General features: G+C 38.6%; 1 long non-coding RNA gene across 1 annotated transcript; it reads left to right on the top strand.

Annotated features, from left to right (window-relative positions):
- Nucleotides 1-6919: 6919 nt before the first annotated feature.
- LOC144027301 (uncharacterized) lies at nt 6920-9955 on the top strand. Its single transcript, XR_013285423.1, has 3 exons — nt 6920-7626; nt 8178-8379; nt 9312-9955. It is a non-coding gene; the product is annotated as an uncharacterized LOC144027301 (long non-coding RNA).
- Nucleotides 9956-12916: the final 2961 nt, after the last annotated feature.

Here is a 12916-nt window from a genome sequence, read left to right as displayed (position 1 = left end):
GTCATCAATGTAGGCGTCGTTACACGCTCTTATTGGTCAATGTTCGCAGACGGTGACGTATACGGATGAGACATTCAGGTACCGTAAGAATATAGAGTTTTAACATTCAGCCATTTGAACGATGACATATTTATTTATCTATAACAACACTCTAGAATGAATGTTTTTATACTTGTAAACTTTTCAAACTCGATATGGAGGATGGCATGGTGGACTAGACTTTGTGGAATCCGAATCTGTCCTTCCTGTGTTGAGTTTGTGTGTTCTCCTGATGATTTCTAGGTTTTCTCCAGGTACTCGAGCTTCCTTTCACATTGGAAAAAAAAAAAAAAAAAAGTTTCTAGGTTAAGTGAAAACTGTCAATTGAACATAAAGGTATGAACGGTTGGTTGTGCCTGTTCATGGCTGGTGATTAGTTGATACTCCTTTTCAAGAAAATGTTTATGGACAAGTGCTGTTAGAGAATTTTAATTTTTGAAAATTGTAAATTACGGTTGTATCTCACATGAATGATGCTAATTTCAGAGTAAAAAAAAGAAACAAACAAAAAAGGACAAGTGAATGTTATAATAAAGCCGTTTTCCTTGATTTTGATGCTGGTGCCCTGATATGATTTACTACTGTACAGTGCTATATGCACACTCATCGACATGGGTGGGCCATTGGGGGCTGTATCCACCCATCAAGATATTTGTGCTGACAAACACACACACGCACACTGACACCTGACAATTTCATGGCGGAAAATAGACCAGCTGAAAGCAGGTCTAATTTGTGGTGCGGATGATGCAACACATTTTGATGGATTTGTTTGAAGCGCAGGCAGATTCTGCGCGTTGCAGACATGTATGGTCGATGTCATCGCATTTCATTCATAAATGTCAATTCACATGTCTGCATCAAACTCTGAATCTTTGTATAATTGGATGCATTATTATAATCATCATTATCAGAATCATTATTTTCCCCCTAGTTCGCAGCACAGCCATTGGGCATGGGAGATTCACACACATTCAGACATGAATATTCGGGGTGGAAGGTGGTCTCCAAGTGGGCACTTCAAAGCAGTGATCTGGGATTACCCTGGCCAAATTTACATCATCCACCTTGGGTGGTCTCCGTAAACATACGTTGCTTTGGCCATTTGCACGGACTCAAATGTGTCTATTTCTGCTCCTGCAATATCAAAGAATGTATGCGCACATCTCCTGTGCTGAATTTAAAGGGAATGAGTGGAGCAGCTTTCACTGGCCAGAAAATAAGTCAGCTGTGTTTAGTCCCGCAAAGAGGCAAACTGCCGTTCCTAACTCCGCCCGTCTACAAAATACCAAAAGAAAGAAAACTCCACCAATGTGCATAGATTGACTGCACTTTGCATTAGACTTGCACTGGGCACAAAATTAGGGCCTCTGAAATAAAGTTTTTCTTTTCTTTTCTTTTCTTTTTTTTTTTTTTTAGTTATTTTTGTTGCAGACACTGTCTTGAGAAGGTGTGGACGTTTCTGTGTGATGTTATATTGGATGTGACCATTGTATAAGCCACAAAATGGCAAATATGTTTGTAAAATGAGGTTTGAACCGCCTAATAACATCATCAGTAATGGTTTGGTCTTAATGCCAGGAGTGGAAAATGGTATGAAATGTTTGTTCATGCGTGCGTGTGTGTGTGTGTGTGTGGGTGTGTGTGTGTGGGTGTGTGGGGGGGGGGGGTGTTAGTGTGTCACAAAATAAAAATACTGTAACAAAGCTCAACATTGTTGGCTCCCTTTGTCCCAATCATGTTGTCCAGTTACCCCAAAACTGCAGCGTTTTTTTTTTTTACCTCGAACCTGTATATATAAAAAAATAATAATAAAATAAAATAAAATTAAAAAAACAAAAAACAGTCTGATTCTAAAACTACATATGGGAAAACAAACTACTGTATACAAAACGTATAAAGCAACAAACAGAACATTAGAGCAACAAAAATCAAGTTTTGCAGTGATTCACCCAGTCATTAGCTACACATTTACACACGTTCGAAAAGGAGTAGGAAGAAGTATATACTTATTAGGTTCTTTCAAAAATGGTGATTTTATATTTCCTTTTGAACTGGTCTATGTTGTAAATCTCGCTCAGCCTGTTGCAAATTTCCAGCCCACGTCCATCCATCCATTCATTTTTCTTTCCTGGACTCGAACCCGAGTCCTCAGTACTGGGAGGCGGACGTGCTAACCAGTCAACTACCGTGCCGCCCACTTGGTATACAGTATGTTGTTGTTATTATTAGGGCCCGAGCAGCGACCGCTGCGAGGTCCCTATTGTTCCTGAAGGAATTCTTATTATTAGGGCCCGAGCAGCGGCGGCGGCGGTGCCGCTGCGAGGCCCTATTGTTTTTGTAGGAATTCTTCTTATTAGGGCCCGAGCAGCGACCGCTGCGAGGTCCCTATTGTTCCTGAAGGAATTCTTATTAGGGCCCGAGCAGCGACCGCTGCGAGGTCCCTATTGTTCCTGAAGGAATTCTTATTATTAGGGCCCGAGCAGCGGCGGCGGCGGTGCCGCTGCGAGGCCCTATTGTTTTTGTAGGAATTCTTCTTATTATTATTCTTATTATTATTATTCTTATTATTATTCTTCTCCGCAAACAATCGCATTTTTGAGACGCTAAACGTGAACGAAAACTCACCAAACTTTACACGCACATCAGGCCTGGCGAAAAATTTGATATTTTAAAGTCGCCATACATGATAACAGAAAAATGGCTCCATAGCGCCACCTACATAGGTTAAACGGATCCCTGTCCCGCTACGATTGTCCTATGGCGACGAAAATTGTGTGGCACCCGTAGCACATCCAGATGAACAAAAACCTCTTTGATGTGTGTACCCTAAAATAGACAGAAAGTGAGGTATGATCATCTGACTGTCCAATTTTGGCCCAGTTTTGCACATTTACAGGGGTCATACTTTTGCCCGCTTCTCCTACACGGTTAACCCGATTAACTTCAAACTTGGGATGGACCATCTCAACACCTGGGACAACATCATTGTAAAAAATCTAAAGTTTTTGATATACTATATGACGTCGGCGACGCATCAAATTTAGAGTTTAAAAATTCTTACTTCATGAAGCATTGCCGGTTGTACGTTTAATCTAGAGCTACGAAAATTTGTACACATATGTAACAGGCTATGACCTACAAAAAACTCTTTTTGAACCATATGCTAAACCTCACAGGAAGTCCGCCATTTTGATTTATTTTGGAACGTGTTGCCATTTTTTTGGCCATTTCATTGGGGTCTTATTTTAACGAACTCCTCCTACAGTGTTTATCCGATCATCTTCAAACTTGGTGTGATTCATCTTAAGATGTTGAAGATGAAAAGTTATTGAAAGCTTTGTATTTCGTCGCACGCTGTTGTCATGGCATGCACTGTTTGCAAAGGAAAAAAAATATCCTTAAAGAAGCATTGCCAGTTGTACGAAGCAGCTAGAGCTACGAAAATTTGTAGACATATGTAACAGCCCAAGATGTACAAAAAAGTCTCTTGGTGCCCTGTGCTAAACCCAACAGGAAGTCCCCCAGGGGCCGGGGATCACATTTTAAGCTAAAAAACTCCTCTTTAACAAAGCATACCCGGCTGTACGTTTCACCTAGAGTTACCAAAATTTGTAGAGGTATATAACAGCCCTCGAGGTACAAAAAACTCTTTTTGAACCATATGCTAAACCTAACAGGATGTCCGCCATTTTTATTTACTTTGGAATGTGTTGCCATTTTTTGGGCCATTTCATAGGGGTCATATTTTAACGAACTCCTCCTACAGAGTTTATCCGATCATCTTCAAACTTGGTGTGACTCATCTTAAGATGTTGAGGATGAAAAGTTATTGAAAGCTCTTTATTTCGTCGCACGCTGTTGTCGTGGCATGCACTTTTTGCAAAGGAAAAAAATCCCTCTTAATGAAGCATTCCCAGTTGTACGAAGTAGCTAGAGCTACGAAAATTTGTAGACATATGTAACAGCCCAAGATGTACAAAAAAGTCTCTTGGTGCCCTGTGCTAAACCCAACAGGAAGTCCCCCAGGGGCCGGGCATCACATTTTAAGCTAAAAAACTCCTCTTTAACAAAGCATACCCGGCTGTACGTTTCACCTAGAGTTACCAAAATTTGTAGAGGTATATAACAGCCCTCGAGGTACAAAAAACTCTTTTTGAACCATATGCTAAACCTAACAGGATGTCCGCCATTTTTATTTACTTTGGAATGTGTTGCCATTTTTTGGGCCATTTCATAGGGGTCATATTTTAACGAACTCCTCCTACAGAGTTTATCCGATCATCTTCAAACTTGGTGTGACTCATCTTAAGATGTTGAGGATGAAAAGTTATTGAAAGCTCTTTATTTCGTCGCACGCTGTTGTCGTGGCATGCACTTTTTGCAAAGGAAAAAAATCCCTCTTAATGAAGCATTCCCAGTTGTACGAAGTAGCTAGAGCTACAAAAAATTGTAGACATATGTAACAGCCCACAGTGTACAAAAAAGTCTCTTGGTGCCATGTGCTAAACCCAACAGGAAGTCCCCCAGGGGCCGGGCATCACATTTTGAGCTAGAAAACTCCTCTTTAACGAAGCATTCCCGGTTGTACGTTTCACCTAGCGCGATGATAATTTGCAGGCATACATAAGAGCCCACGATGTACAAAAAAGTCTCTTGGAACCATGTGATAAACCAAACAGGAAGTCTGCCATTTTGATTTACGATGGGATTTGTTGCCATTTTTTGTGGCCTTTTTCAGTTGTCATATTTTAACGAACTCCTCGTACAAAGTTCATCCGACCGTCTTCAAACTTGGTGTGTTTCATCTTAAGATGTTTAAGATGCAAAGTTATCAAAAGTTTTTTATTTTGTCGCACGCTGCTGCTATAGCGATGCAGTTTGCCAAGTGAAGTGCTGCTTTGTTTTTTTATCTATACATGTGTGAAAACTTATGAAACTTTGCAAACACATCAGACTTGTCATGAACATGAATTTTTAGAGATTTATTGTGCAATTTGCAATAAATAGCGCCCTCTAGACATTTTTATGAAGTATTTCCGATTGTATGATTCTGCTAGATTTGTGAAAATTAGGACAGACCCCTATCAGCCTAATACCTACAAAAAAGTATTATGTAGCCATTTGCCAAACCAAAGAGGAAGTCCGCTATTTTGATTTTATTTTGGGAATTATACATCATTTTTGGCCTCTTTCATTAAACTTTGCACAGACAAGGCATGGAAAAAACTAACATTTTAAATGGTCCTTGTTCCATGTAACAGTACCCCAACGTGCCAGTACCCTGACGTGCAAGTAACCCAACGTTGTGCTCAATAGCGCCCTCTATGCATTTTTATGGAGCATTTCCAATTGTATGATTCAAGCGATACACAACTAAAGATGACTTGACCTAGATTTGTGAAAACTGGGAGGCATACCTATTAGCTTAAGACCTACAAAAAGTATTCTGTAGCCGTATGCTAAACCTAAAAGGAAGTCCGCCATTTTGAATTTATTTTGGGAATTGCACACCATATTTTGCGTTTTGATTAAACTTTGCACATACAAGGCTTGTCAAAAACATTTTAGATGGTCCTTGTCCTATTTGACAGTACCCCAACGTGCCAGTACCCCGACGTGCAAGTACCCCAACGTGGTCCGGGTTGCGAGGGCCCTTTATAGCTGCTCGCAGCTCTAGTTATTCTTCTTCTTCTTCTTTTTCTTTGTTATTATTCTTTTCCGCAAACAACCACATTTTTGAGGCACTAAACATGAACGAAAACTCACCAAACTTTACACGCAGATCGGGTCTGGCGAAAAATTTGATATTTTAAAGTCGCCATACATGATAACAGAAAAATGGCTCTGTAGCGCCACCTACATAGGTTTAACGGATCCCTGTCCCGCTACGATTGTCCTATGGCTACGAAAATTGTGTGGCACCTGTAGCACATCCAGATGAACAAAAACCTCTTTGATATGTGTACCCTAAAATAGACAGGAAGTGAGGTATGAGTATTTGAATGTCCAATTTTGGCCCATTTTTGCACATTTACAGGGGTCATACTTTTGCCCGCTTCTCCTACACGGTTAACCCGATTGACTTCAAACTTGGGCTGTACCATCTCAACACCTGGGACAACATCATGGTAAAAAATCTAAAGTTTTTGACATACTATATGACGGTGGCGGGGCATCAAATTTACAGTTTCAAAATTCTTACTTAACGAAGCATTGCCGGTGGTACGTTTAATCTAGAGCTACGAAAATTGGTACACATATGTAACAGACTATGATCTACAAAAAAGCCTGTTGGTGCCATATGCTAAACCTAACAGGAAGTCCGCCAGAGGCGAGGCATCAAATTTTGTGTTTCAAAATTCTAACTTAATGAAGCATTCCCGGCTGTACATTTCACCTAGAGTTACCAATATTTGAAGACATATGTAACAGCCCTCAAGGTACAAAAAACTCTTTTTGAACCATATGCTAAACCGAACAGGAAGTCCGCCATTTTGATTTACTTTGGAACGTGTTGCCATTTTTTGGGCCATTTCATAGGGGTCTTATTTTAACGAACTCCTCCTACAGAGTTTATCCGATCATCTCCAAACTTGGTGTGATTCATCTTAAGATGTTGAAGATGAAAAGTTATTGAAAGCTTTTTATTTTGTCGCACGCTGTTGCCGTGGCATGCACAGTTTGCAAAGGAAAAAATTACTTCTTAATGAAGCATTCCCAGTTGTACGAAGCAGCTAGAGCTACGAAAATTTTGAGACAAATGTAACAGCCCACGATGTACAAAAAAGTCTCTTGGTGCCATGTGCTAAACCCAACAGGAAGATGCAAATTTATCAAAAGTTTTTTATTTTGTCGCACGCTGCTGCTATAGCGATGCATTGGTTGCCAAGTAAAGTGCTGCTTTTTTTTTTTTTATCTATACATGTGTGAAAACTCGTGAAACTTTGCACACACATCAGACTTGTCATTAACATGAATTTTTAGAGATTTCTTGTGCAATTTGCAATAAATCGCACCCTCTATACATTTTTTATGGAGCATTTCCGATTGGATGATTCAAGCGCGAAATAACTAAAGATGACTTGACTTGACTTGACCTAGATTTGTGAAAACTCAGAGGCATACCTATTATATTATTATTATTTTTTGTACCTTACAAGATTATCTCTTGTGCCACATTAAACCCCTTTGCAGGCCTGAGCCAAACCACGGTCCATACATTTGATACCACTGCTTTATTTCAATGGTCAAGTACTTCATAACCACACCTACTTATGCTTGTCCTTGCATATATAGTAGACAACAAAGAGCTCTTTCAACAAAAGACATTTCCATCTACAAAGTCATACAAGGTAAGCACTCTATAAATTCTGCAATCACTACACTTCTATTCCTAAATTATCACTTCAAATACCAACAATGGTTAATACAGCTACAAATGTCTTGTATGTTTATGAAGTATGATACTGTATTTATTTCTACTCCTTTGCTTTTCTACAGAACATGAACAAATCACCAAGCAAATTCTCTTTTGATAAAGACCCTCTAATCATCTCCATACGCAAAGATTGCCAACTTTTTTCCGTAAGTATACAATACATAAACTAAACAGGACAACTTTCTCAATCATATACAGTATGCCATACATATATGTATTAAGTTCTCATTTATTAACAGGTTTGTTAAAGGCACCTTTAGTGTGTTTTTCTGTTTGTAATGTTTCTCCACGAGCACGTCTAGCCATTGATATCATGTAGAACACATATGCTAACCTTTTAGAGACAATTGAAGCTTACTTGCACAGTAGCCACTATCTTAACCACTTAATTCACATGTCTACTTGACAACTTATTACATGTAGTGAAATGGTACTTTGTGCGTCTTATGCTTTTTTCTGAACACTGCTTTTCAACTCTTTCCTTAAAACCAATACATGCGGTACTGTTATACTGTATAAATATATATGTCCGTGTGTATATATTTGTATATTCTTTCAAATAAACTCGTTTTGACACACACAGCCATTGAGTAACATGCAACACGACCACAACGTTTTGCACCAACACGTTAGATCTGCTATTTAGAATCATGGAATCTAACATGACTGATTTTCATTGAATGCTTTGTCATTACAGTATGCATGCATTGATCATGCTTTCAGTCGCAACGACTTATACCAGCGCAGCCTTGATCTTCATTCCCAAATGAACCAACTAGTCCATGTGACTCGAGTCAATCGAGCACTTGAAAAACAGATAGACTTCAAAACCAAGCTTGTGAAAGAACTCAAGACTGCATTGGATATAAAGGATGCATGTGATGCATTTGTCCGTGATGGTAAGCTATATGACATGGAAGACACACAAACACTAACACAGCAAGCATCCCCATCCTACACATTGTGTATAATGAATGACATGTTTGACAATGGACATTTTTACATTTTTTTGTTAATGCACGTTCCTTTTTTTCTGTTAGGAATATCTTGAAGGTAACATTGGACTGTTAACTAAAACACTGACTGATTATTGAGCCGCAATTTCTCAATGTATATAATGTGAATACATACTACACTTGATTACTTTCAAATGTGACTGATATCATGTAGCTATGCTGTGATCTTGCCCTCTTTCATCCACTGATAGACACTTCAAAGTTCTTTTTTTTCTGTATCTTCTCAAAATAACTGACATATTCATGGAAAAGATTGTATTTAAATTCTATCATTATTAATTACTATTATTATGTTTATGTCTTTGCCCCTGATTATGATGTTTCTATACCATAGATTTTTTTTAAAAATATTTTTGGACATACTGTGACTTGACCTTTACAATACTAATTTTTACTAAGAAAAAATCAATCACACACCATAATATTTTATACTTATCCTGCATGTATCTGGACACACCATGACAAATTTTACACTTACATAACCATTTATGTACCTGTCGTATCCTTACTTTTATTCATCATTTCATCACACAATCCTAAAACATTGCTTTTTGACCCAGAGGATTCAACTATACCATTTTTGCGTGTCTTATTACTTACTAGCTATATTATTTATTAACGGGCAAAAACTATGAATATAAGATCACCGTCAAATATTACGTCTGTAATATCCATATACAGTGCATTACATAATATGCATTTGTATTAAGACACTACCATGCTAAAAATATGCACACGACTGTTCTGTAAACTACACCTAAGACAACCAAGCTTCACAGATCTAACATGATTCTTCATTCTTTTTTGTTCTACAGATGTATCAAATGCTGCCACACAGACAGAAGAAGCCACTGAGGACATGCACGAAGACGATGATCACAATATAACAGGACAGGTTAACCCCCCTGAAGTTTTAGCCCGCAGGTCAAAGCGTCCTAGGACTAATTCATCCATGGAGGTTACATTATCCTAAGACAGACTATGTGCTAACCCAAACTCTTTGACCCCAAGGGATTCATCTGTCCCAGAAAACTTTTACACTAAAGAGTTTATCTGTCCTAGGGCGCTGTTAACCCCAGGTTAAAGTGTTATTTAATCTGTCCTGTTACAACAGCTATACATAGACAGCTGCATTCCTCTCCTGTTCCATCTCTTGCACTTCTTTCATCTCTTTTTCTCCTCTACTTATACCTATGCTTGCTCATGTGCTTTTTTCCCCTTTAGATGATGTCATTGGTTAGCCTGCTTCAAAGCTACATTTTTTCTTGAATAACTGTCACACATTTACTGTTTGCTGGACCCTACAAAACTGTCACAATACTTCACTATGTCATGAATACATATGTGTTGCACAGCGACACCACATTAAGAGTCATCAAAAAGCTTTTTATTTGATCACACACCATCTCTGTGCCATGTAATGTTTTCAAATAAACAGATGCTGGTTTTGAATATCAAACGAGCGACTTTTCATGAAACTTTGCACACACATCAGAAAGTCCACACTTTTGAATTTATTTAGGGAATTGTGCATCATTTTTGGCCTTTTACTGCACCTTTTTACACACAAGGCACGGCAAATGCATTTCTATTTTCCATGGTCCTTGTCTATTTAACAGTACCCCAACGTGCAAGTCCCCCGACTTGCATATACCCCAACGTGGCCCGGGTTGCGAGGGCCCTTTATAGCTGCTCGCAGCTCTAGTTATTATTCTTCTTCTTCTTCTTTTTCTTTGTTATTATTCTTTTCCGCAAACAACCACATTTTTGAGGCACTAAACATGAACGAAAACTCACCAAACTTTACACGCAGATCGGGCCTGGCGAAAAATTTGATATTTTAAAGTCGCCATACATGATAACAGAAAAATGGCTCTGTAGCGCCACCTACATAGGTTTAACGGATCCCTGTCCCGCTACGATTGTCCTATGGCTAAGAAAATTGTGTGGCACCTGTAGCACATCCAGATGAACAAAAACCTCTTTGATATGTGTACCCTAAAATAGACAGGAAGTGAGGTATGAGTATTTGAATGTCCAATTTTGGCCCATTTTTGCACATTTACAGGGGTGATACTTTTGCCCGCTTCTCCTACACGGTTAACCCGATTGACTTCAAACTTGGGCTGTACCATCTCAACACCTGGGACAACATCATGGTAAAAAATCAAAAGTTTTTGACATACTATATGACGGTGGCGGGGCATCAAATTTACAGTTTCAAAATTCTTACTTAACGAAGCATTGCCAGTTGTACGTTTAACCTTGAGCTACGAAAATTGGTACACATATGTAACAGACTATGATCTACAAAAAAGTCTGTTGGTGCCAGATGCTAAACCCAACAGGAAGTCCGCCAGAGGCGGGGCATCAAATTTTGAGTTTCAAAATTCTTACTTAATGAGGCATTCCCGGCTGTACGTTTCACCTAGAGTTACCAAAATTTGAAGACATATGTAACAGCCCTCAAGGTACAAAAAACTCTTTTTGAACCATGTGCTAAACCTAACAGGAAGTCCGCCATTTTGATTTACTTTGGAACGTGTTGCCATTTTTTTGGCCATTTCATAGGGGTCCTATTTTAACGAACTCCTCCTACAGAGTTTATCCGATCATCTTCAAACTTGGTGTGATTCATCTTAAGATGTTGAAGATAAAAAGTTATTGAAAGCTTTTTATTTCGCCGCACGCTGTTGTCATGGCATGCACTGTTTTTAAAGGAAAAAAAAATCCTTAAAGAAGCATTCCCATTTGTACGAAGCAGCTAGAGCTACGGAAATTTGTAGACATATGTAACAGCCCAAGATGTACAAAAAAGTCTCTTGGTGCCCTGTGCTAAACCCAACAGGAAGTCCCCCAGGGGCCGGGCATCACATTTTGAGCTAAAAAAACTCCTCTTTAACAAAGCATACCCGGCTGTACGTTTCACATAGAGTTACCAAAATTTGTAGAGGTATATAACAGCCCCCGAGGTACAAAAAACTCTTTTTGAACCATATGCTAAACCTAACAGGACGTCCGCCATTTTGATTTACTTTGGAATGTGTTGCCATTTTTTTTGGCCATTTCATAGGGGTCATATTTTAACGAACTCCTCCTACAGAGTTTATCCGATCATCTTCAAACTTGGTGTGACTCATCTTAAGATGTTGAGGATGAAAAGTTATTGAAAGCTCTTTATTTCGTCACACGCTGTTGTCGTGGCATGCACTTTTTGCAAAGGAAAAAAAATCTTATTAATGAAGCATTCCCAGTTGTACGAAGCAGCTAGAGCGACGGAAAATTGTAGACATATGTAACAGTCCAGGATGTACAAAAAAGTCTCTTGGAACCATGTGCTAAACCAAACAGGAAGTCTGCCATTTTGATTTATGATGGGATTTGTTGCCATTTTTTGTGGCCTTTTTCAGGGGTCATATTTTAACGAACCCCTCCTACAAAATTTATCCGACTGTCTTCAAACTTGGTGTGTTTCATCTTAAGATGTTTAAGATGCAAAGTAATCGAAAGTTTTTTATTTTGTAACACGCTGTTGCCATAGCAATGCATTGTTTGTCAAGTGCTGCTTTTTTTTTTTTTATACACATGAAAACTCATGAAACTTTGCAAACACATCAGACTTGTCATGAACATGAATTTTCAGAGATTTATTGTGCAATTTGCAATAAATAGCGCCCTCTAGACATTTTTATGAAGCATTTCCGATTGTATGATTATGCTAGACCTACAAAAAAGTATTATGTAGCCATTTGCCAAACCAAAGAGGAAGTCCGCTATTTTGATTTTATTTTGGGAATTATGCATCATTTTTGGCCTTTTTCATTCAACTTTGCACAGACAAGGCATGGAAAAAACTAACATTTTAAATGGTCCTTGTTCCATGTAACAGTTGTCAAGTGCTGCTTTTTTTTTTTTTTATACACATGAAAACTCATGAAACTTTGCAAACACATCAGACTTGTCATGAACATGGATTTTCAGAGATGTATTGTGCAATTTGCAATAAATAGCGCCCTCTAGACATTTTTATGAAGCATTTCCGATTGTATGATTATGCTAGACCTACAAAAAAGTATTATGTAGCCATTTGCCAAACCAAAGAGGAAGTACGCTATTTTGATTTTATTTTGGGAATTATGCATCATTTTTGGCCTTTTTCATTAAACTTTGCACAGACAAGGCATGGAAAAAAACTAACATTTTAAATGATCCTTGTTCCATGTAACAGTACCCCAACGTGCCAGTACCCTGACGTGCAAGTAACCCAACGTTGTGCTCAATAGCGCCCTCTATGCATTTTTATGGAGCATTTCCAATTGTATGATTCAAGCGATACACAACTAAAGATGACTTGACCAAGATTTATGAAAACTGGGAGGCATACCTATTAGCTTAAGACCTACAAAAGGTATTCTGTAGC

Source organism: Festucalex cinctus, chromosome 10 (assembly GCF_051991245.1).
Source record: "Festucalex cinctus isolate MCC-2025b chromosome 10, RoL_Fcin_1.0, whole genome shotgun sequence".
NCBI classification, from domain to species: domain Eukaryota; kingdom Metazoa; phylum Chordata; class Actinopteri; order Syngnathiformes; family Syngnathidae; genus Festucalex; species Festucalex cinctus.
The sequence above is the reverse complement of the archived record's forward strand: the minus strand, read 5'-3'. Positions and strand labels throughout refer to the sequence as shown.